A 23,013-nucleotide genomic window follows, 5' to 3' on the forward strand; every position below is an offset into this window, starting at 1 on the left:
TGTGTGTGTGTGTGTGTGTGTGTGTGTGTGTGTGTGTGTGTGTGTGTGTGTGTGTGTGTGTGTGTGTGTGTGTGTGTGTGTGTGTGTGTGTGTGTGTGTGTGTGTGTGTGTGTGTGTGTGTGTGTGTGTGTGTGTGTGTGTGTGTGTGTGTGTGTGTGTGTGTGTGTGTGTGTGTGTGTGTGTGTGTGTGTCTGTGAGTGTGTGTGTGTGTGTGTGTGTGTGTGTGTGTGTGTGTGTGTGTGTGTGTGTGTGTGTGGTGTTGTGTGTGTGTGTGTGTGTGTGTGTGTGTGTGTGTGTGTGTGTGTGTGTGTGTGTGTGTGTGTGTGTGTGTGTGTGTGTGTGTGTGTGTGTGTGTGTGTGTGTGTGTGTGTGTGTGTGTGTGTGTGTGTGTGTGTGTGTGTGTGTGTGTGTGTGTGTGTGTGTGTGTGTGTGTGTGTGTGTGTGTGTGTGTGTGTGTGTGTGTGTGTGTGTGTGTGTGTGTGTGTGTGTGTGTGTGTGTGTTTATGTCTTGCATTGTGTGTGTGTGTGTGTGTGTGTGTGTGTGTGTGTGTGTGTGTGTGTGTGTGTGTGTGTGTGTGTGTGTGTGTGTGTGTGTGTGTGTGTGTGTGTGTGTGTGTGTGTGTGTGTGTGTGTGTGTGTGTGTGTGTGTGTTGGAGAGCGTGGGGCTACGCAGGAGGTGGTGACCGCTCTTCGTCACACGCCCAAACCAAACCCTCCAGAGTCGGGTTGGCTGAGGGCCATAGGGGGGAGGGGGGACTTAGAACGGGCAGACCACTTTCCATATTTGTCACTTACATGCGGTTCAACGTCGAGTCTGGGGCCTTATAAGCAGAGCAACGAAGTGACGGCGTGCTTGAACCTCACGAAAGCTGGGCAAAGACGCGAGGTTTGTGCCTCGGGCGTAGCAGCGTCTATGGTCCAGTGATCATCAATCGTACGCCGCTGCTCACGGTATGAAAACAAAGCTGGGCCCGAGGGACATTGGCGGAGACAACCTTAACATCCGGCCCGTCGCGACCACAGCACCTGCATGGTAATCTACCTTTAGCCGGCTACGCTTTTGTGGTCACTACGCCTCCCGCTACGTCAGGCAGACTATTAACAGCAGCTGGTTTAACTTAGAACGTGTGCGGGGCGAGGAAGAGGCTTTCGTCTCGCCCTCTTGTTTGTTAAGACTTGTTTTCCTGCGGTTGTTCTGAGTGGCTGGGCCGTGGGGCTGCCGGTGCCCATTCTCTTCAGTCTGATTTAGTATTAAGGTCTTATTGCGCATGGTGGCGTGTAGTTTTCTGCCTCCTTATTTAGTGCGTCAGCTTCAAGGATCAGCATTTGCAAGTAGGTGCTTATCAACGGTAAAATGGCGCGCGCTATGGCGGCTAGGTTCTGTGATGTAGATGAGGGAGGGATTGTGTGTTCCCTCAAGGCCAGCAAGTACCTCTTAAACTAATAAGCTCATTGGTATAAAATTTTACTTATTTCATGAAAACCCTGAGTGAAGATTGAAGCAGATCTGTATAGCAAGCTGACCACACCGAGGAGCTAAGGGGAGCCGAAGGAGGCGGAAAATCGAGGTAGGCAAGGAGTTATGATTGCACTAAAGCCCAAACAGTATCCTAGAAGGAATGATTTAAATAGATGCAATAAAACTGAGGTCAAGAAACGGCTTACGAGCTGAACACCAAATAACGCGCCTTTATCGCCGCCTCCATCGTAAGAGCCGAGCAGGAGAATATGTAAGCCGCGACCCACAAGGATGTTTGGGGTGATCAGATGAGGTGCTGTAAAAAAATAATCAACACGAGAGGCTAAAGGGTGAACACGGACACGCCGGGATGAAGCCGAGGCGCCGACTGGACACGGCCGCTGACGGAAGGCAAACACGACGTTCCCTGACGCCCCGCGACGACCGGCGATGAGCCCCGAAGAACGATGGGCCTTTGTGGCGAGGCTGCGGGAGAAGGTAGGAGGAAGAAAAGGAGGAGGAGGAGGAGGAGGAGGATATAATTGTGACGCTAATCGCAATAGCAAGGTGGTTGTGGTTACGCTGGATGAGGAGAGACGAGGAGGGGGGAGGTGATAGTTATGGTAATTGTGGCACTGATAATGGTGGCGTGGATGGCGACGACAACAGCGAGCCCCTGTGAGACTTCGAGTGCCTAGTGATGTAGAATTCGGTCATTAAGTGGTCAGAGGTGCACACGTTTTGGGGATTGAAATTACGTCCGGTCTTTCCACGTCGATGTAGGCAAGAAGTAGAAGGAGGAGGGAGAGGGAGAGGAGGAGGAGGAAAAATGATGACGATGATGATGATTGTGTAAATGAAAAAAAGGAATGCAGTAGTAACGAAGAAGAAAAGAAGGGTGAAGAAAGGTATGCAAAGAACGAACAAGGTGACTGAAAAAAACAAAAAAAAACAAAAAAAAAACATTACCACCAGCCATCATCACCAAAACACTACCATGGCTGTCTCCTTTGCTGAAAAAAAGTTGCAATAACGAAGAAGTAAAAGAAAATGAAAAAGGGTGAAGAAGGGGAAGGCAAAAAGACGAAAAAAAGACTACCCCCCCCCCCCAAAAAAAAAAAAGTAACACCTGCTTAACCATCACCCAAATGCTCTACGACCAGTCCACGCTGCACGAACCGCCTTCTACACTTGCGTCCGTACATTCCACGAACCCTGAGAAAGAACAATCACGCACAAGAATGTCTCACCAGCGCTCCAGCAGTCATTTCCTTCCTCCCGGAGCAGAGTGGGTGGTGGTGATGGTGGTAGTGGTGGTTGGGGGGGGGGGGGTAGAGAGAGAGAGAGAGAGAGAGAGAGAGAGAGAGAGAGAGAGAGAGAGAGAGAGAGAGAGAGAGAGAGAGAGAGAGAGAGAGAGAGAGAGAGAGAGAGAGTTTCTGTGGGCGGTGTGTGTGTGTGTGTGTGTGTGTGTGTGTGTGTGTGTGTGTGTGTGTAACAGGGCAAAAGAGTGACAGCAGTAACTAGAAAGAACTTATACGCTGTGGGTGGCTGAGTGAGTCCACGTGTGTGTGTGTGTGTGGGTGTATATGCGTGCGTGGGTGAGGTTTGCGTGCGTGCGTCTGTGCGTGCGTGGGCCTGGCTGGTGCACCTCGTGACTGTCTGAAGGGCGGAGGTCGAGATGCTATTTCCTCCGTAGCGATCCTGAACCTGGCGAGCCCTTCCGGGAACACTCTAATGGTCCTCCGCTCAGTGCTTTCATAAGGGACGCGCGGGGCTCCGGGAAGTGCGTCAGGAAGGCGGCGAGTTAATAAAGTGGCCGAAAGGACTGACCTTATCTTAATGCATCTACCAGCGATGTAACCTGAGGGATGGATTGGGCAATTAACAAACTCCGATTCGGGATATACCTTCTCTCTCTCTCTCTCTCTCTCTCTCTCTCTCTCTCTCTCTCTCTCTCTCTCTCTCTCTCTCTCTCTCTCTCTCTCTCTCTCTCTCTGTGTCTTCCTCATGCTCATTTTTCTTCCCCACTATCTACTTATACTTCAATCTCTCTCTCTCTCTCTCTCTCTCTCTCTCTCTCTCTCTCTCTCTCTCTCTCTCTCTCTCTCTCTCACACACACACACACACACACACACACACACACACACACACACACAATGAAGGTAAGGAGTTTAAAGAGGAGGAGGAGGAGGAGGAGGAGGAGGAGGAGGAGGAGGATACTGCAACACTCCGAAGAATTCCAAGACAAACAAGCAACTCACGCCCTCACAGGATCAAGAGGCCCTATTAATGGAAGCAGAGTGGCCCTTCTTAAAATAGGACGCTCGACATGACAGACGTCTCGTAATGCAACTAACCACATGGAGATGATGAAATAAACGATGCAAAGGAGACTTAATAGAGAAAAAAACCTGACAGCTGAATCGAAGGGAATCACGAAAACAACACGATGATGACGGTGGTGGTGGTGGTGGTGAGGAGGAGGAGGAAGAGGAGGACGAGGAGGACGAGGAGGACGAGGAGGAGGAGGAGGAGGAAAGTTAATGCCGGCCAGCGTTGGGGCGGGCGTCACGGGGGTCGGGGGCAGCCATCCCTCACTGCCTCCGTTCGTGATCAAACATGGCGAGCCGCGCCGCCCACCAATTAAACCCGAGCTATCAGTCACAGCGAAATTATCGTTCTCATTGTGGGATTGCATTTCTGAGGGCGGTGGCGGAAACCCGAGGCAGCGGCGGCACCGGTGGAGGTGGAGGTGGTGGTGGTGATGGTGGTGATGGTGGTGGTGGCGTAGCCGGTCCGGGGGCAGTTTCGTTACGGCAATAGGATGGAAAAGTTACGCATAATGCAAAGGATTCAAAGAAGCTCACTCCCACTATTTTTTCTACTCCTGGATAAATGCCTCATAAATAATTTCAACAAAGGCCTGTTCACAGCCTGTAACCTGACACTCGGGGCGCAGAACGAAGAAAACGCAATTGTCAGACCGCGGACTCCGGCAACATTCCTCGCTCGTGATTCATCTCTCGGAGGATGCGACGGAGCATCTGGTAGGATTCTTCACACCAACAGCTTTGCGGAATGTTGGTGTTCACGCTTCACTACGCAAAGAAACTTGTTACATGGAAATAGATACTGTTACATTATTTATTTATGCATATTTATTTATTTTTATTTTTATGAACGAGTATTTTAACGGGTCTTTTAACATAGAAGTAGCCCCTACATGCGTTCAAAGCTGCAGAAAGACGGTGTGAACAAAGGCGTCGTGGTGAGGCTGCTGGGCACTTCACAGACACTTCAGCTGCTTCCGGAGGGCAGAGGCGCACGGTGGCCGCAACAGTGGACAGCCTGTACGCCACTCAAACCAGCCCCGCCCCAACAGCCATAAGTCCTTCCCGGCCACTTTTGAGTGCTTAAACTTTTGGAAACTGGGACGATGGAGAGAAAACCTTCGGCTCTTTTAAGAGAAAACGATTTAGCAGATCTGAGTAATGTGCTCGATCCTGAAAACTGCCTCCCTCCCCCCTTTCCTGATGGCCGACGTCCCGCCTTGTACAACTAGACAGTTTAATATGTGTCGGGTCGTGTAAAGTATCCCAGACCCGCGGTTCAAATGTGCCTAATTACGGTTGTGGCTTTCACAAGACATCCTCGCGCGGGACGAGGGTTAAAAGGCTTGCTAAAAATTGGCCGAATGTTTGGCGTCACCTAAACACTCGCCGTTTATCTCGCGCGTCAAATGTTATCGTATATATATGCTAATAAATACCTGGAAAGGAAGACTACAGACAACTCCAGAGAATAAATCACACGCGAATGTAATCACTGTATGGTCCAGCGCCGCCATAAACGATATAGGAGTCTGTATTATTGGGCATATTGATAGTGGGGTCTGGCGCAGGCCGGCGAGGAATGAGGTATTTCCCGCGCTTAGGCTGCGGGTCACGTGCGGCGCGCGGCGGCCCGGCATGGGAATCACCCGTCCAGTCCTAGTAATTACTGCCGGCGACGACCCAGCTCATACTCAATACCTCGTAAAAGGTAAAATGAGTGAATGACTGTGGCGCCCTGGAACACCTACTTGGATTAGCATTCCTTCTTTATACAGGCTTGTGGGGCAGTTCTCGGGCAGAGTCGTGTTGCTCCTCGGGTTGTGTCGCCGCCGGCCACCAGATAAGAAACAGAGGCATTTCCTTCATATTTTTTTTTCTTTCTTTCTTTCAGGAATTGTTCTCGGGCGACCCCTGACCCGGATCGGTGCATTTCTGACGCGGCGGAGTTGTCGACGATAGCTAAGCACTGAGCCACATCACACATTCTGGACTCTAACTCAACAATTTTCGGGATGGAAAGCCTTCAGGGCCGCTCACAGCAATATTCACAGCAGCAGCGTCCCCGAGTAGCCATTCCTGCGCCTCACAACTGCCTCGGGGAGAGCGGATTTTACAAGAAAATATCAACTAATAATTATTATGATCCCAACGATGGATTGAGATGACAGATGAGGGAGAGAAAAAAGGACGAGAGAGAGAGAGAGAGAGAGAGAGAGAGAGAGAGAGAATGAGCCTCGCCTGCATCTGCTCTCTGACTTATCGCTTCCTTGCATACAAGTCTTTTCTTAAACCTCGTGCAATGCTGATCCATGTAACAGCAGCGTCGCTCTTCGAAACGTGCAACTAAATCCGTTCAAGCTGCACGTAACTTACATTCTATCCATGACGTCTTGCAATCCTGTCTTTATATTATTTCCTTGGCAGATGATGCATCCGCAGCATATTAGTGTTCAGAGTTTAATATTAAATACATACAAATAATTAATACGACTTTTTGAGTTATACATTTTCTCTCAATCCCACTGAATTCATCCCTGGTACAAGATTCACTCATAGTCGCAAAACTTAAGCCTGTCACCTACTGACAGTGGTATATCAAAGCTGAGAAGTAAAAAAAATAAAAATATTCGGGTCTTTTTATTTTGAAGTACATTTAAACCGATTTGGGTTTGTTCGCATTTACCGTCGCCAAACAAGATTTTTACCAATTACGTAGGTCAATAATCTGACGCTAATACCTTTCTTCTTCTTTTTTAATATATAGATATTGTAGATTTTTCATTTATTTTGTTAATCGTGGAGCTCCTTCTTTCTCCTTTTTGTTACAACTGTTCAGTTGAATCAAAGCTTTCTCAAATTCCTCTGCACTTATTCACGCTTCAAAATCTCTTGAAAACAACATCGGCAGACAGGAACTTGTGCGGACAATGACGCGAGTGACTCACTCGTCCACAGAGCAATACTGCACAAACAAGTGGCCTGAGCCCTGCCTCAGGACCAGCTCTCGGCGCTTCCTTGCGTGTCGATGTTTTTGCCACAGCCCTGCGCAACGAGACGAATGAATAAGAACTTCATGAAGTAGTAAGTCAAATTAATTACTCAGAACCTGACTTGCCTACACTCCACAAATATTCAGGGACAAGGATTATACTTTCCGAGACGGTCTCACCACAACCCTTTAATGATTTGCATTTTTCCCCAAAATAGACGAAGGTCAGAGGTAAGACGTGCTTTCCTACCGACGCTGTACCTCTGCACTGCTGTTGATCCCACACTAAATTTAGCCACGACTGTTTGTTCGCATCTTTCGGGCTTCATTCTCCCTCTGCAAAATACAAGGCACGTCAGAGGTGAAGCTCTAAAACTATTTTTTGCCAACGCTAAGGTAATAAAAAATAATTGTATTACTAAAAACATCCTAAATGTGTACCACCACCTCGCCGCAGCGACCAGCCGGGCGGCGGCGCGGCCTCCTCTGCAATACTGCCGGCAATGAAAACGGCTCCAACTTTACCATTCTCCGGCGAGTTAATTGTCCGGCCGCTTGTCTCTACTTAACATGTGAAAAGACTGACATTCCACTCGGGATTCCTGCGGTCTGCCTGACAGTGGGATTGCCGCGGCGTTTGTAAACAAGTGTTGGTCTGGCTTTACGGGCGTCGCTGCGTCATTAGGGCGAGAGGCCTCGAAGGACTGCCTACCACCGCCCCCGCCCACGATGGGAGACACGGCTAGTTTGGCCCCCTGCTGGGCCTTCCTTCCCTGTGGATTGTGGCGTATTGAGAAACAGGAATTCTTGTATATACAAACAAAGGAGAAAAAATACCCACGTTAAAGAAAAAAAATAAAAGAAAAAAAACTTGTCTGCATTTGCATAGAGAGCGGGCGGCGTGTGTGGGAGTGGGCCGCCCTGCGAGGGACGGCCGTGTCTTAATCTGGGCTTCATTTTCCGCCGCCAGCAGGAGGTTGGGGCGCCGCTGGGGGGCGGGGGCGCTCATCGCTGCACTCACCTCTCGCCTCACTTACCTGGAACCAATAACCAAACCCGCGGGGTCGGCCTCCCCCCCCCCCCCCCCCCCTCACGTCTTGACAAACGGCCGCCCGGCAACCAGTCATGTCATGCACTTTTCCACGTTTATGCCTCGAGTGTTTCAACAACCTACTCAGCCATACACGCTCTGAACAACACCCTGCCCTTGCCTCCGACGCTGCCCAGCGGCCGCGCACCATCTTGTTGCTCCAGACACACATACATAAATATATTACTTTAGAATACGGAAAATATATTCAATTAAGTTTCTCTATGCCTGCAAGTCTACAACACTGACCTTATAAACACGTCGATACTGGACGTGCACAATTGTTAAAATCGGGTGATATAGAGAAGAAACGACTTAGACGTCCATGCAAAGATGATTCGGTCTTCTACGGAGGCTCCCAGGGGCGGCTGGCGGCTCCGCCGCGGGCACCGGGGCAGGATGATGGGGAATCTGCTGCTGCTGCTGCTGCTGCTGGCCTGCGGGATCTGTGGGTGTCAGCAACGCTGAAGGTGACGCTTGACGCCAGGGACAAAGGACTACATCTCTCTCTCTCTCTCTCTCTCTCTCTCTCTCTCTCTCTCTCTCTCTCTCTCTCTCTCTAACAGAGAGAGAGAGAGAGAGAGAGAGAGAGAGAGAGAGAGAGAGAGAGAGAGATGCAAGCATATGGGGTCGTGTATGGAGGGTTAACCTCAATCCGCCCCCCAATGCCCTAGTAACAACAACAATGAACCCGTCACAACAGTTATATAACTGTAACCTCCCGTACGTGTTGCCGGAGACTGTCTGGTCGTCCACGGAGAGCACAGGTGACCGGTCGACTCCCCTTCCGCATTTTGCAGTTGGCAACACCGTGCTTCGGGCAATGTTCAGGAGCACGTTATCATCACCGACAGCAGAGCGACATTCCAACGCCGCCACTGCCTTATTGGGTTCGCACCAAGCTCGCACTTTATGGTGCCTTATCTTTATTTTCTTTTAGTATCATAAGCATACGCTATGAAAACAAAGAATTTGTTTTTTTGTTCACTAATTACTGTTGTCTGACAGCACGCCTCAATCACATTCAAATCATTCTGTGATACCGCTCGTCGCTGCTTCCTTGAGATCCAGGAAAACGCTCAGTAGGACAATACGTTCCTCGGCTCGTGAAGCGCGAGCGAGATAGGATCAGTGGCCATCTCCGAAACATGACCAAATTCTCGCCCCCTAGGAGGTTGCACGCTGGGTGGTGGTTGATGGCCGGGAAGGGGAGGCCGAGAGCCCCAGTGTAAGTTAGTCAGGTGGTTCGACTACATCACTTGTGACCACTGGAGATTTTTTATTTCTTTACATCAAGTAAACCCTGCGCGCCGCGCCGACAAGGAGGTGCATCAAGGAAGCAAGAGAGCAAGAAGTTGCGAGAGTGCAGTGTTGTAGGTCAAGTCGGCTCGCCAGCCTCCTTGCCGGCCGGCCAGCCAGCCTGCCGACAGCCGACAGTCGCCCAGGGTGTGGATGTATGGAATGTGTGGCACGCGGGCGGGCGAGTCGTCTGCTCCAGCATGGGTTAGTAGTTTCCAGGGTCAGGCAGGTCGACTCCCTTCCCAACCCTTGGGTACTGGTTCCGCCGGTTGTAGCATTACTGCAGGTAATTGTTGTCGTGGGCGGAGTAGAACTGATCTACTGCAGGTTACAATAATTGTCAGAATCCCAAGCGGCGGCTGACATTACACAGCATTATCCTGAGCCTCCTCCTGTGGCGACGTTTTCCTGCGAAGCGTCGCAGACTTGTTACTTTGGCAACGTCGCGGTTTCAACGCGGAAGTGACGTGATGGAAAACTCAGGTTACTTTCTTCTATACACATTTAGGCGATAATTTAGCAAACTATTTTTTTCTGCTTAGTGGCGTGAGAGGCGCAGAAGCGGAAACATGATATAAATATTTAGAGAGGACAGTGGCACATAAATATGTTGGTGAAGCTTATAATGACGTTAGAGAGCTAGCCAGACGAGTGTCGGCCAAGGAGGAGTCAAGCGTGCTGAGTAACACCGAGAGGAGTTATGCAATTCTGGACGTTCACCTGCGCGGCGGCGGTCACGGACTAACGTGTGTCTGGCCGGTGCTGCTCGTCTTGTCTGTGGCCCTCGAGGGAGACAGTTTCGCCTGCACTCCGGTGTACCGGCGTACCAGTTGCGTGCCGCTCCGTTACGGAAGCGCAGACACCACATGATGCAGCGGCTGAGGAAGCAATATAGACATTAAAAAATCAAAATACTGAAATGGTGGCTATATAATTATATTCTCATTTATTTGTCTCCAAGCGTTTATAGCTGCCGAGTATTAAAATGGATGAAGCGAACACCACCTCCATAGACTTTGCATAAAAAATAGTCACTGTTGACTGTCGTTACTGACGCAACTAAACTGTGATAAGAACACGAGCAGCAGCAGGTCGCAGTTCACAGGCCGCGCAGGTTTACGCGATAGCCTGTGTGGCCACGGCGTGGTGTGTTTGCATCACCTTGTAGCACACTCGGAAGTTTGCCCAGCCTCTCACGCGTTACATCCACACAGTCCTTTGCTAAGCGAGCTCCAAGTTTAACCATTCCTTTCGGGAAGTACACGGCAAGGGTGGCTGAAGCCAGGCTTTTCTCCCTTCCCTACTACCGGTTGCCATGCAGGAAAGGTTTCTCTGATTAACATCCAGCGCCAACACGCCATGCATCACCTCCCAATTTCCACACTAACGAGTCCTCCTCTTACGTGGCAGTTCCGCAACATTGGTTAGCTATCTTGAAAGGCGGAAAATTGCAAATCTATATGGAAATTATTATAATGAGACTGAACCCTTCCAGACACTGCATTATCGTGCAGCCCTCCGCCACCTGTTGACGGCGAGGCGCTGAGAGATGTGCGACGATATGCCGACACGGTGTCCGAGGGGAAGCTGTGCTCGTAAACCTGTCACCGCTTTGGAATCAAAAGCAATCGTCTAATATTCCTAGGTATTCGAATAACTCTCTCTCTCTCTCTCTCTCTCTCTCTCTCTCTCTCTCTCTCTCTCTCTCTCTCTCTCTTACATACACACAAATAACAAATTAATAGTTGAACAAATGAATGGAAAGTAAATAAACAAATAAAAAGACCACACACACACACACACACACACACACACACACACACACACACACACACACACACACACACACGCGCGCGCGCATGTTACGAGAAAAATAATGAGCATAAAATAAAAGTTCGGACAGGCAGCGACAAACTGAAAATTATGGGGTTGTTGTTACTGCTCTTGTCAACAAGATGAGAGAGAAGTAAATCTGAGAGATGATGATCACAACGATAAAGCTGATGGTGAAGATACAGGTGAACACCGATATATGGATACTGATGATTGAAGCAAAGTTTCCACAAAAAGGCGACAGAAATACGACACAAACATTAACCCAACAACCCCAAAGCACACACAAACACACCTGGGACATACCTGGGGATGGACACAAGAAACAAAACAGCTAACGGTACAAGCAATAAGAACACCAAAACAAAAAAAAAATGTTACAAGATCATGCTAAGAAAATATCGATAACATATAAAGAATGTTATGACATCACTGGAACTCAATGATAAGACAATAAACTGTGATGAAATAATACAACGTAATATATCACGGGTGCAACACACACACACACACCGGCCAACACCAGTCTCCCAGGATTCCCCCCTCCTCCTCCCCCTGCCCCGGGCCCCACCACACACTCACTCACAATCGTCGTCATGGCGCTGGGCTGACCATTCCCACGCTCGCTTGCTGCTCATGCTCGGGCCTCTCCGCTGAGCCTCCCGCCACCCTGGACACTGGCTCGGGCGGGCATGTGTGGGCGGACCCGAGCACGGCCGCGGGCGCCTCTCTGGTGTTCTGCCACGCCCACGCTGCATTCCAACCATACCAGCTTGCACGCCACGAGTCCAAAGTCCTTCGCCTCGGGCATAGATTAGGTGAAGGAAGAAGGCCCTCGCTCCTTTCCGAACTTCTGCATCTCTCTCTCTCTCTCTCTCTCTCTCTCTCTCTCTCTCTCTGAGGAGGCCAGGTGGTGTGGGGGACGAGGCAGGTGGCGGGGGCTGGGAGGGGCGAGGAGGGGGGCGTATGGGTATTGAGGGAGGTACTGGCGATGGGAATGGAGATAGGAGGCTTAGACGGTGATGGGAGGGAAGGGTGATGGAGGGAGGCAGGAGACGGTGGTGGTGCAAATTGATAGGAGCGAGGTAGGCTGGACGAGAGAAAGAAGGGGGGAGGGCTATGCAGCAATGTATAGGACTGGCATAGAGGCATGAAAGGGCTGAGGGAGGTGAGGGTGGGAGAGGACTAGCATGGGAAAGAAGCCTCTCTGTTATGGCGACAACGACGGGGAGGGAGCCGTGAGGTGCAATGATGACCACTGGAGAGTAAAAACAAGCTGACCATCGGGGTGCCTACGATTCGCTAAACAGTACTCTGGGAAACAGACGGGGATGCAGGTTCTGTGGGACGCCTCGCCCTTACTTATGGAGAATGAGAGACGGAGAAGCACCTGGCGCCTTCGTGAGTAAAGGTTCTACAGGTGCTAAAGTGTTGAGGTGCTAATCCCCTTCATCATCACCAGCACCACCACCATCAGCAGCATAACCACGCAGGTCGAGTACATGATGCGAAGAGAGGAGGGAGGGAAGAAGGGAGAGAGTGCAGGGCGTGTGTAGGGGACGAGCACACTGGCCTTTCCCTCGCCCATTCATCACCAACTCTGCCAACGCCGGACTCATTCATCACCCACGCCATCATTATCAACGCTACACCTCTCCATCATCACCGCGAGCATCTACAGCACCGACCGATGTAGCCTAGTTGCCGCCGCCGCCGCCGCCCGTTCGTCCGACCATCACTCTTCTTCCCGCACCGCCATTCATCAGCTGGGCCGCCCGGGTTATCGGATCAGGTTATCGCAACTGCAAACGTAATTAAACCACCTTGATTCTGCCTCGTCACCAACAGGGCAGGGATCTCTCTGTCCATAAAGCGCGGGTTGCAGAAAGCCTCTCACTCTTCTTGCCGCTCGAAGCCTCCAAGCTATCCACACATACCTCACCCTTGAACCCCAAAAGTCCACATATCCTCGGGGCTTTGCTAGATAAACCGCCAACAAGCAAGAACGAGGCCATTTGTTACTTAGCTGAGACACTTGTTAATAAAGATGTTACTGTGCGTTCTTTGTTCCGTGGAGCATCCTATAATATAAAGATTGGATTTATTTGCTGATTCTCGGATTCGTAACTACTATGACACGAGGCGCGCCATTGTAACAGGCGAGTATAATAATGAAATCTTGCAAGTGTTTTTATTTTTAACAACTCGTCCAGTTCGTTGGTGTACCCCGTTTTTTTTTCTTTTCGTATCTATAAGTCTCTGATACCAACAACAAAGTCTCTCTCTCTCTCTCTCTCTCTCTCTCTCTCTCTCTCTCTCTCTCTCTCTCTCTCTCTCTCTCTCTCTCTCTCTCTCTCTCTCTCTCTCTCTCTCTCTCTCTCTCTCTCTCTCTCTCTCTCTCTCTCTCTCTCTCTCTCTCTCTCTCTCCGGGGCAGCAATTCTCCAGAAAGCAATAGTGTGATCACAAAAGGTATCGTGCACACACAAAGGAATCACGAAGGTATAAGAGGAGCACACAATAATCGTAAAACGGACACAGAGGGAGAAAAAAAGAAGTCCGACAATTACAAGGTTAAAGATGATACACGGGAAGCAAACTCTTAAAAAACGAGAGCTGTGCGCCGCCTGATGCCAGAGATTAGACCTTCCTGACAGCGATCTCGCGGGGCGTAAATTGTGTATCGGGCGACGAAGTGATGCGACAAATGACGGGGCTCTTCCTTCTCCACCTCCTCCCTGCCGTCACTCCCGTCCTCCTCTTTCCCCCTCTTCCTTTTTCTCCTCCTCCTTCTCCTCCTCCTCCCTGCCGTCACTCCCGTCCTCCTCTTTTCCCCTCTTCCTCTTTCTCCTCCTCCTTCTCCTCCTCACGGGGCGCTGCGGTGTTCCTTTCTTTCACCTGTGATCCTAAAAAATCGTTCAGTAATACCTGCTCCTCCTCCTCTCCCTCCTCCACCTGCACCACCACCACCATCTTCTCCCCTCTTCCTCCTGCTTTTTGTCCCCCTCATCCACTTTCATCACTCCCATATCCTCCTCCTCCTCCCCCTCCTCTACCTATGTATGCCGGGTGACGAGGACCAGGCATACGCAGTGTCAATTGAAAGCCACAGGCATCTGGGTTCGGGTGTAATAACGTCAGAGGGCCCATTGATCGCCTATATACTCGACGCGTCACCGAGGAGCTACGGCCAGTTCTCGGCTTCGGTGTAATGTTTATGATTCTTGTTCTCGGTCCGGCGTTGTGACGGGGAGGACCACGGGAGAGATGTTTGCCGAAGGAGAATTACCGGGGCCTTTTTTCTGTTCAGTGTGTGTCTCTACCGCGCTCCCCAATGCTGGAATTAGGTTTGGCAGGGCCGTGTTGGTCGCGGCGGTCTGCGGCGGGCCATCCCTCAAACTACAGGGGACATGCAGACCTGGAATTTGCATCAGTCACCTTAGACACGTCGACTTTAATTATGGTGAGAGAGAGAGAGAGAGAGAGAGAGAGAGAAAGGAACTAGTCGATGGTTTGTGACTGTTGTTCCTTTTCGAGATTCACTCTAGTTCCACGACCCCCCCCCCTGCCCCCCGATCCTCTTTCCCCTCCCCCCCTCTGCCCCTTCAGCCCCCTCTTCCCCCTCCCCCCTGCACTGAGCACAGTTTAATACGCAGCTGTAGATCACCGGGACGCCGCCGCAGGTGCCCGCTTCTGCACATTTGCATAACCCCGGTAGTAAGCTGCTCTAATGGCGCACATTTCGACAAAATTGGTGGTGCATTTTATGGTGGAGGCTAATATTTATTCCTTCTTACGCCGCCCGACCACCAGGGCCTGTGTGTGTGTGTGTGTGTGTGTGTGTGTGTGTGTGTGTGTGTGTGTGTGTGTGTGTGTGTGTGTGTGTGTGTGTGAGCGCGCTTCCCATACACTACTTCCGCGTGACCGCCGGAGCGCCAAGTGTGAGGAATGATGGACAAGATGGAGGGCTGAACGAAAGCCTTCTCTGGGAGCTGAACCCGTTAGAAGTGTCTCAAGTGTTGTATTTTTTTGTAATGACAGTAACGGAAGCTGCATAAGATAATGACCTAAATCTTTACAAAACTGGTGAAACATCAGTCATTGCCATGATAAAAGGAGTTCACAATATTTCACGGCCAATGATAACAACGAAAGTCCAGCCGCCTGCATCCTTCTGCCTACCCTTGGGACCATGAGTGTAACGTACGGACTTGGGTCTCTCGGAGGGATTCACTTTTTGTCTTCTTTTACTTCTACTACTACTATTACTACTACTACTACGACTATGACTACGACTACTACTACTACTATTTAACTATTACTACAACTAGTATTACTTCAACTACTACTACTCTTACTGTTGTTACTGCTGCATCTACTAAATGATAATAGAAAATAAAAGAAAAGATTCAAAATAATAATAATAATAATAATAATAATAATAATAATAATAATAATAATAATAATACCAATGCAATGTCAATGAAGAAGAGACGAAGAAGATGATGATAACACACACACACACACACACACACACACACACACACACACACCAAAAAAAAAAAAAAAGCAATAATAACAACGTATGAAAAGCAAAACTTACTTATCAACAACACACTGAACAGCAACATGAACAGATCCACGCGGGGCGGAAAGAATTCTAACGTGACCACCGCCACGCACTCCGCTGGACGGCTGCCTCGCGTGGGCTCGTCCAGTCTTCCGAAACCAATCAATCACGAGGCTCCTAGAGTTCCTGGCACACACACACACACACACACACACACACACACACACACACACACACACACACACACACACACACACACACTTATTCTTGTACAACAGATGCCAGACTTAATTATTTCAAGAGTCTTTTATTATTTCTATCTTTTATATTTTTTTGTCAACGTTAATATAGTAACGGGTATTGTATACATTTACCTTGCTAAGCGGTCTACCTCTCCAACAAACAAACAACCCCACAAGGCATCGCGTGACAATAGAAAAAAAAAAATCAGTCAAAAGGATTTACTGGGTTTGCTAAATCTGTCGCCTCTCGAGAACCTGCCAATCCCCACTAGCAGGTGTCAGTGGGTCAGAAGCCTCACGAGATTAAGGAAGGCATGAAGACTCAAAGGAGAGGGTAACATTCGCGCGTGGATTAGCGCAGAGGTAACGTGTGAAGCAATTCAAATATGCGTGAGAATCCAAGCTGGAAATAGCCCTGACTGACATCCCGAATGATTGGTGTCAGGCGGCCTCAAACGGAACGATGAAATTACGTAACAGAATATTGCATGGCGCTAAAATTAAGATCAGCACGGCATCATTTCTGGGGAATGAATGAAGAAATGAACGTAATTTAATAAATAACATACTTTGATTTATAACGTAATTTAGACTTATGTGGAGTGAGAGTGCCGACCAGAAGAACATATATTTAGTCCACAACAAACACAGGCGAGTCATGCAGCAATGAGAGGGAAGGGCGCGTCGAGTGAAGACAGAGGGCCAGTTTTACAGTCCATTACACTACGTTTGTAAGCTCCCAAACCAAACACAAAACACGACCAAAACTCCTTGTAGCGCTAGTGTTTGGCGCTGACATAAAGAGGAGAAGGAAATTATAGGAAACCGCACAGGAAATATCTTTATTAGTATCTGGTACTGAGTAGAAATAAAGGATCACTGTGGAGAATATAGTTTGGTTTGGGCGCTAACAAGGACACGGTGTTGGACTGTCGAACTGGGCATAGATCTCACAACACACTCAGCATGGAAGTGTATATAAGTCTAGAGTGTCTTGTACAGCACGAATGTAATCCCGCCCGGTAAAGCCATGTGTCGGGGTCGTGGGGTTCTCATTCATCTGCAGGCAGCAAGGAAAGTGGAGATACGGACACTTGTACTTTTTGATGTAAGAAAAAAATAGTAGTTACATCCACTGTGAAATTGATGTCAAGCAGCTCCTAATAAAAGAGAAGACAACAATGCAGCAGGGACATTTGCAACACTGTCTTGAAGCGCAACATCAATAATTATCTTGAGTCTGACAAATTTAGCCGCGCCAGATAATAGGCAAGTACTGGTTTGGTAATGGAAAAGCGAACGAAAGCAGCCTCCGACCACCGCCGAGACAAACACAATCGATATATACACATAAAAAAGGAATAATTAAACTGGCCGAATAGTATATGGATGCGAGCGATAGAAAGAGAGAGTGGGTTAAGTGAGGCCTGCCTTGTATGGGGGCGACACAGCCTCTGCAGTTAGTTTAATGTGCTCATATCTCTCTCACCACCACTCACCACCACCACCAGCACAGCCTCTCCCTCTACTTATCCCCCCATGCCTTACCAGTGACCACCCCGCACGAGCACACCCATCAACCCCGTCCTACACCACAACACGCCGCCCATCACACCACCACGCTAAACCAGCCACACCACACCACACAAGGCAAATACTCAGGTCGACTAGTTCTACAAATCACAAATGTTTCCTGTGTTCTAATTTCCTGCTCTGCTCCTCCCCGGCCCCCTCCTGTCCGTCCATATCCACGCAGTCTTTCAACTTACGCAAATGTCATTAGCTCCGAGGTGGGGAGGGAGGCGAGCGAGGTGGATCGGTGCGAACAAAGGTGGATGTTTAACAAGTGTGGAAGAGAATTCGTGTAGTGTCGGTATCTTTGTGTTGTCTTGACCTGACCCCACTCCTTAAAGGGTTGACCTCACCTGCTCTATACCCCCAAGACCTTGACAGGCCTACCTCCGCCCCTCACCACACACCTTTGTCTCCCACCTGCGACAACCATATTCCCTACTCACCCTTCCTCCTCCTCCTCCGCCTCCGCCTCCTCCTCCTCCTCCTCCTCCTCCTCCTATTACTTAACCACTACATGTATCAGTGAAAGTAGCAGCACGATAAATAATAAACATTTCTAAAATTAAATTAAACACTTAATAACCATGACTAAGCAACGCAAATACAAACTCCGCTGAAGACATTTCCCTTCCTTTCCAAATGACTTATACACATGCGAGGACAAAAAAAAAAAAAAAAAAAAAAAGTGCGTACGGGTAATTAATGGGAGAACTATGACCTTTTGCGGTGCGGGTGACCTTATTGTTCACCTGTTGTAGTCCTTGGCATTTCTGTTTTACAAGTGATCGCACTCCCGACAAGGTTTTCGCGACGTGAGCTCAGAAGATGCAGAAACCGACACTGTTGCTACTACTATTGCCTTAAATACAACTACTACAACTACTACTGCTTGTGTTGTGAAAATCTCTCTCTCTCTCTCTCTCTCTCTCTCTCTCTCTCTCTCTCTCTCTCTCTCTCTCTCTCTCTCTCTCTCTCTCCTTTTTTTTCAATTTCGTGTGTGTGTGTGTGTGTGTGTGTGTGTGTGTGTGTGTGTGTGTGTGGTGGGGTTAACTTCCCATATTTATATTGTATTTTGAAAGCTGTGATCATCAAAGTTACCTACCTACCTATCTATCTATCTATCTATCTATGTGTACTAAATCTTAGCCGCTACAAGTCTTACACAGCACCCACCCCCACCCCACCCCTGTCTATACCAACACTGCCTCGGAGTGCTTCGGACAACTATTTAATTAATATATCTTCATCGTCTACTACTTTTCTCATAGTTCACGCAGGGGCGGCGAGACCTTGGAAACTTGAAAATGCCAAGGGTAGCGCCGTCACAACCTCGGCGGGGCGGGGCGGGGCGGGGCGGGGCGAGGCGAGGCGGGGTGAGGCGCTGCACTCGGGAAAGGTCGAGGGAGAGAAGCCTAAATTGAAGCCACGAGAATATCTTAAAAGGGAGACGAAAAATGGACGAAAAACGGGATGGAAGGAGGGAGAGAGAGAGAGAGAGAGAGAGAGAGAGAGAATAATAAAGCATTTCGAAACACGCCAAACCATAACGATGCTAACTGGTCCATGATGAAACAAATACAACAACGGCAACAACAACAACAACACTCCTCCCTTCTCTAAGAAAATCACTCCTAGATATCAAGACTTTCAACATTATTAGTAGAAAAAAAGGAGAGAAAACGGAACAGCGGCGGTAGAGTCAGAGCGTAACAGGCGTCCCCATCCCGTCACCTCAACACCTAGCAACCGGGCCAGCTGTAGCACGTCTCTGGCCAGTCTAGTAATCTCATAATCCCGGTGAGAACAGCCTCGAGACTCCGACCCACTGAAGAGGAGGAGCAGGAAGAGATACAGGGGGAGGGCGGAGGGACGGGAGAGCAGGGTGGGGTCGAGGGATGCATGGTCGTCACGGTTTCTTTGATCAATCACTCCATCAATCAAGGCTGCGATCGACTGGCTGGCGAGGCGGCGGCTGATCGGGCAAGGAGGCTGCCTGCGTCGCCCTCCTCCCGTGTGTTTGACCCTCCTCCTCCTTCTGTCCCGTGTGTTTGCTGTATGCGTCTGTCTCGCCTCTGGTTTTGATGTTTGTTGTCTCTTTTGTCACTGTTCTCTCTCGTTTTTGTTGGAAAGTTGGAAAGCTTCGTTTAGTCGGCGCAACATCTGTGGTCATATGCCGGAGAGAGACAGAAGGGTGCTTGTTGGATATAAACGTCACCTATATATACTGTCTGTCATGGCGGGTGTCTATGCGAGTTTGCGGAGTCAGTGTGATCCGTCATACGAAGGGTTTGTATCTATTCTTGGTAATATTCTTAACTACTGTCGTGGATGCGTAGGTCATTGAATGTGACGGCTACCTCAGCATTACAATTTTTTTTCAAGATGTTTTGTCTGTGCATTATGAGTGTCTTATTCTCTTTTGTCAAGTTGGCGATGACTTCAACGTAACTTCCGTCATATTTGTGTCGCTGAGTGTCGCTGGATCATAATGTTGGACGGTGGGCCCTTCGTCAGTAGCGCGTGGAGGGAGACAGTCATCACCCCACTCCACAGGCTCCTGAAGAAGGCTCCACGACCCGAAACCGCGATCCAGCAACATAAAGATGACAAAGTATGGTGGAGTCATTACCAACATGACAAGGAATATAAGAAAATCTCCCAAAACAATATTTATAAAGCTGAATTAATAATTACTTTCCACGAAACAGAAAATTACTTGCCAACACACACACACACACACACACAATCTGGGTGCACTGTTGTTATGTTGCCGTGTTTGCTCTCCTCTCCTACAGCTCTTAAGTATGTATACCTTCACACAGAGGCCTACTTAGTGGAGCTTCCGTTACGCCGAAAATATTCTCTCTCTCTCTCTCTCTCTCTCTCTGTCTCTCTCTCTCTCTCTGTGTGTGTGTGTGTGTGTGTGTGTGTGTGTGTGTGTGTGTGTGTGTGTGTGTGTGTGTGTGTGTGTGTGTGTGTGTGTATTAGAAACACGGAAAAGCAGCACTCACTGACTCACCTGCACAGACCCTGAGTGAGTGAGGAGCGACGGTGAATTCCTGTTGTGGCACCGAGGGACTTGCGGAGGCCTGGAAGCTGAGAAAAGCGATTATTAGCACTGTCTTGTGATCTCTATTTTAGTGTTCTTCAAGCTTTTCTTACAGCGACTCATTTGCAGATCTCTTCTTAGTGGCTGTATAGTATAGTTGTGTGCCTCCATACGTTTGATACAACACTGTTAAGATGTAGGTAATTTGGGAATACATGTTAAGATGGTTCATTCATAATTTCCAATGTCATCTACAACTTTCACAGCACACGCATACAAGACCAGTTTGTAAGCAGTTTTTAGTATAATTTTGGTTGTGCGTGTTACTGTTTGTTTGTTAAGCGTTTGTTTAAGGTGCGCACTGTTATCTCACTCGCCAGGACCGGAGTCACCGTTGCCTGCTTCTAAGTTGATTGTAGTAGGTGAGATAACACAATAGCCTTTAATTAAGTGATGTAGATGATGTATGGCCGAGCGGAAGCCTTTAAGTTCAATTCAAGTTTCCGATATCCATTTAACACAAACCCCGGCAGCCCTGCCATCACTCAGGGGTCCCACTGTGAGCCTCAGGGAAAGCACCAACGTAACGACTCGTGACATGTTATATATACGCGTCGAGCTGTTCAGGTGAAGTGTTAGTTTTGGACGAGCAACCCCAACATACCTTCCAGACATGTAGCAGAAGCAACAGCACCAAGGAGAGCACCACACACCTACACCGTCACGGATAAATCCCCTACTGCAGAGAGGAGCCTTGACTACGCCTCCCCCTCCCGCGGTAGTGTGAGCAATCGCTCCGAACGGCTTGCTTCAAGTTTCGAGATAAATTCAAAGCAGCGTCGAGAAGATTTACTGAAAGGACACCTGTATCCTCGCTATTTACTCTCCCGTGAGTGTGGCTACTTCCCGTCGACACTACGAGCCAATGCAGCGTCAGGTTCCTGTCAATAGAGAATGAGAAAGATGAAAAAGAAAAGGGCGATTCTAAATAGTACGATCACTTGAGAAAATAACATCCCGTGACTGCCCAACTTAAGCTAAGGAATAACAACCCAACCCCACCAAGGCAAGAAGAGTCATGTATCACAGCAGCCACTACATATGGGAGACAGTGGTTGAGTGGTCAACGTGCGGGCGCGGCGTCCAGGATGAAGGTTCGCGTCCCGCCCGTCGCTGCAAACAAACTGGCAATTTTTCAGTAATCGCCGAATGGCATAAAACTACCCACATGCTGCTCTGAAGACTAGCGATCAACCCGGACACTAGATTCGCTAAAAAGAGGATCAAAGATGAGCTAAGCAAGATGGCGCATCCATAAACACTTGCCTGCGCCATAACGGGCTGGGGCTGGCGCCACAGGCGAAACGTAAAAATAAATAAATAAATAAATAAATAAAATTCGCCTGCTACCGGGGTGGGGGCGTTCAGTAGGCCCATCAAGAGCCTACCGGCGCTAAAGGTGGCACCTGAAAAAAAAAAGCAGTATAGCCTCAGTAAAATAACAACTTCCAAAAACAGCAACCTAACCCCTATTGAAACACGGATTTTGTTTCGAAATTTGTTGATAAGAGGGACAAGACAGTCGAGAATCGGGATTTACGCTGAACAATGTGGTCTAATTATCTAACCAACCACCCCCCACACACCTAAAAAAAAAAAAAGTTCCTACCGTCAGTGAGCATCTCATACAGACCGATGCAACACAACACAGCGGGAGTTCACCTTGAAGCACAGCTGAGGCACTGTATGTTCCCTCTGTCCCTGTAGACCATGTACTTTTCCTGTATCCCTGTATTTTGAGGCCCTGCACCTGCCCATACCCTCACTGCCTCATCCCAGCCTCAGCCCGTCTGCCCCACCCGAGCCGCCCCGCTGAAGCACTACTACGTGAGGGGCAACGCGATTAATATCATATTCGGGAATGTTTTAAGTCGATGACGCGCTTCTTATGAATAAATTCCCGGCGCCGCTTCATCTGCCTCAAGTTTTCGGCGGCGACATCAATTATTCTTGGCCAAGTTTGTCGTCTCCCTCCCTCCTCTCCCTCCTTCCTCCATCCCTGCTCCTCCGCCGCCACCGCTGCCTCTTCCTCCTCCTGCTCCTCCTCTTGCCCTATTTTCCCCCTCCAGTGATTCGTGTGTGTGTGTGTGTGTGTGTGTGTGTGTGTGTGTGTGTGTGTGTGTGTGTGTGTAAAGTGACTAACATCTAAATTAAAAGAATAAATGCATGTATGGTAATGTATGTATTATGTATATGAATAAAATAAATATATGTGAAGGCAAAATAAGTGTGTATGTGCGTAACGTTTCTAATATGTGTGTAACGTTTCCATTATAACTATGTGTGTGAACGTTTGTAATATAACTATGTGTGTAACGTTTCTATTATAACTATGTGTGTAACGTTTGTAATTTAATATATATACTGCAGGCAGGGACAAACACGCAGAGCCATCTTCTTGTATTCTACGTTTATCTTCCTCCTCCTCGCCTCCTTCTGCTCTTCCTCCTACTCCTCTACCACCCCCCAACCCCCATCTCTCTCTCTCTCTCTCTCTCTCTCTCTCTCTCTCTCT

The 23,013-nt window shown here is 48.8% G+C and overlaps 1 long non-coding RNA gene across 3 annotated transcripts; it reads right to left on the reverse strand.

Moving 5' to 3' along the window:
* Positions 1 to 6,423: 6,423 nt before the first annotated feature.
* Positions 6,424 to 21,313, reverse strand: LOC126999024 (uncharacterized). 3 transcript variants are annotated; one of them, XR_007753105.1, is made up of 5 exons: positions 21,103 to 21,313; positions 20,409 to 20,485; positions 8,122 to 8,318; positions 7,033 to 7,118; positions 6,424 to 6,835 (listed from the first exon to the last, which is right to left on the reverse strand). It is a non-coding gene; the product is annotated as an uncharacterized LOC126999024 (long non-coding RNA). The 3 variants fall into 3 exon arrangements; XR_007753103.1 differs by having other exon boundaries at positions 7,044 to 7,118; positions 21,103 to 21,312; XR_007753104.1 differs by lacking the exon at positions 7,033 to 7,118 and having other exon boundaries at positions 21,103 to 21,308.
* Positions 21,314 to 23,013: the final 1,700 nt, after the last annotated feature.

The sequence above is a fragment of the Eriocheir sinensis genome, chromosome 15 (assembly GCF_024679095.1).
Source record: "Eriocheir sinensis breed Jianghai 21 chromosome 15, ASM2467909v1, whole genome shotgun sequence".
Taxonomy (NCBI): Eukaryota; Metazoa; Arthropoda; class Malacostraca; order Decapoda; family Varunidae; genus Eriocheir; species Eriocheir sinensis.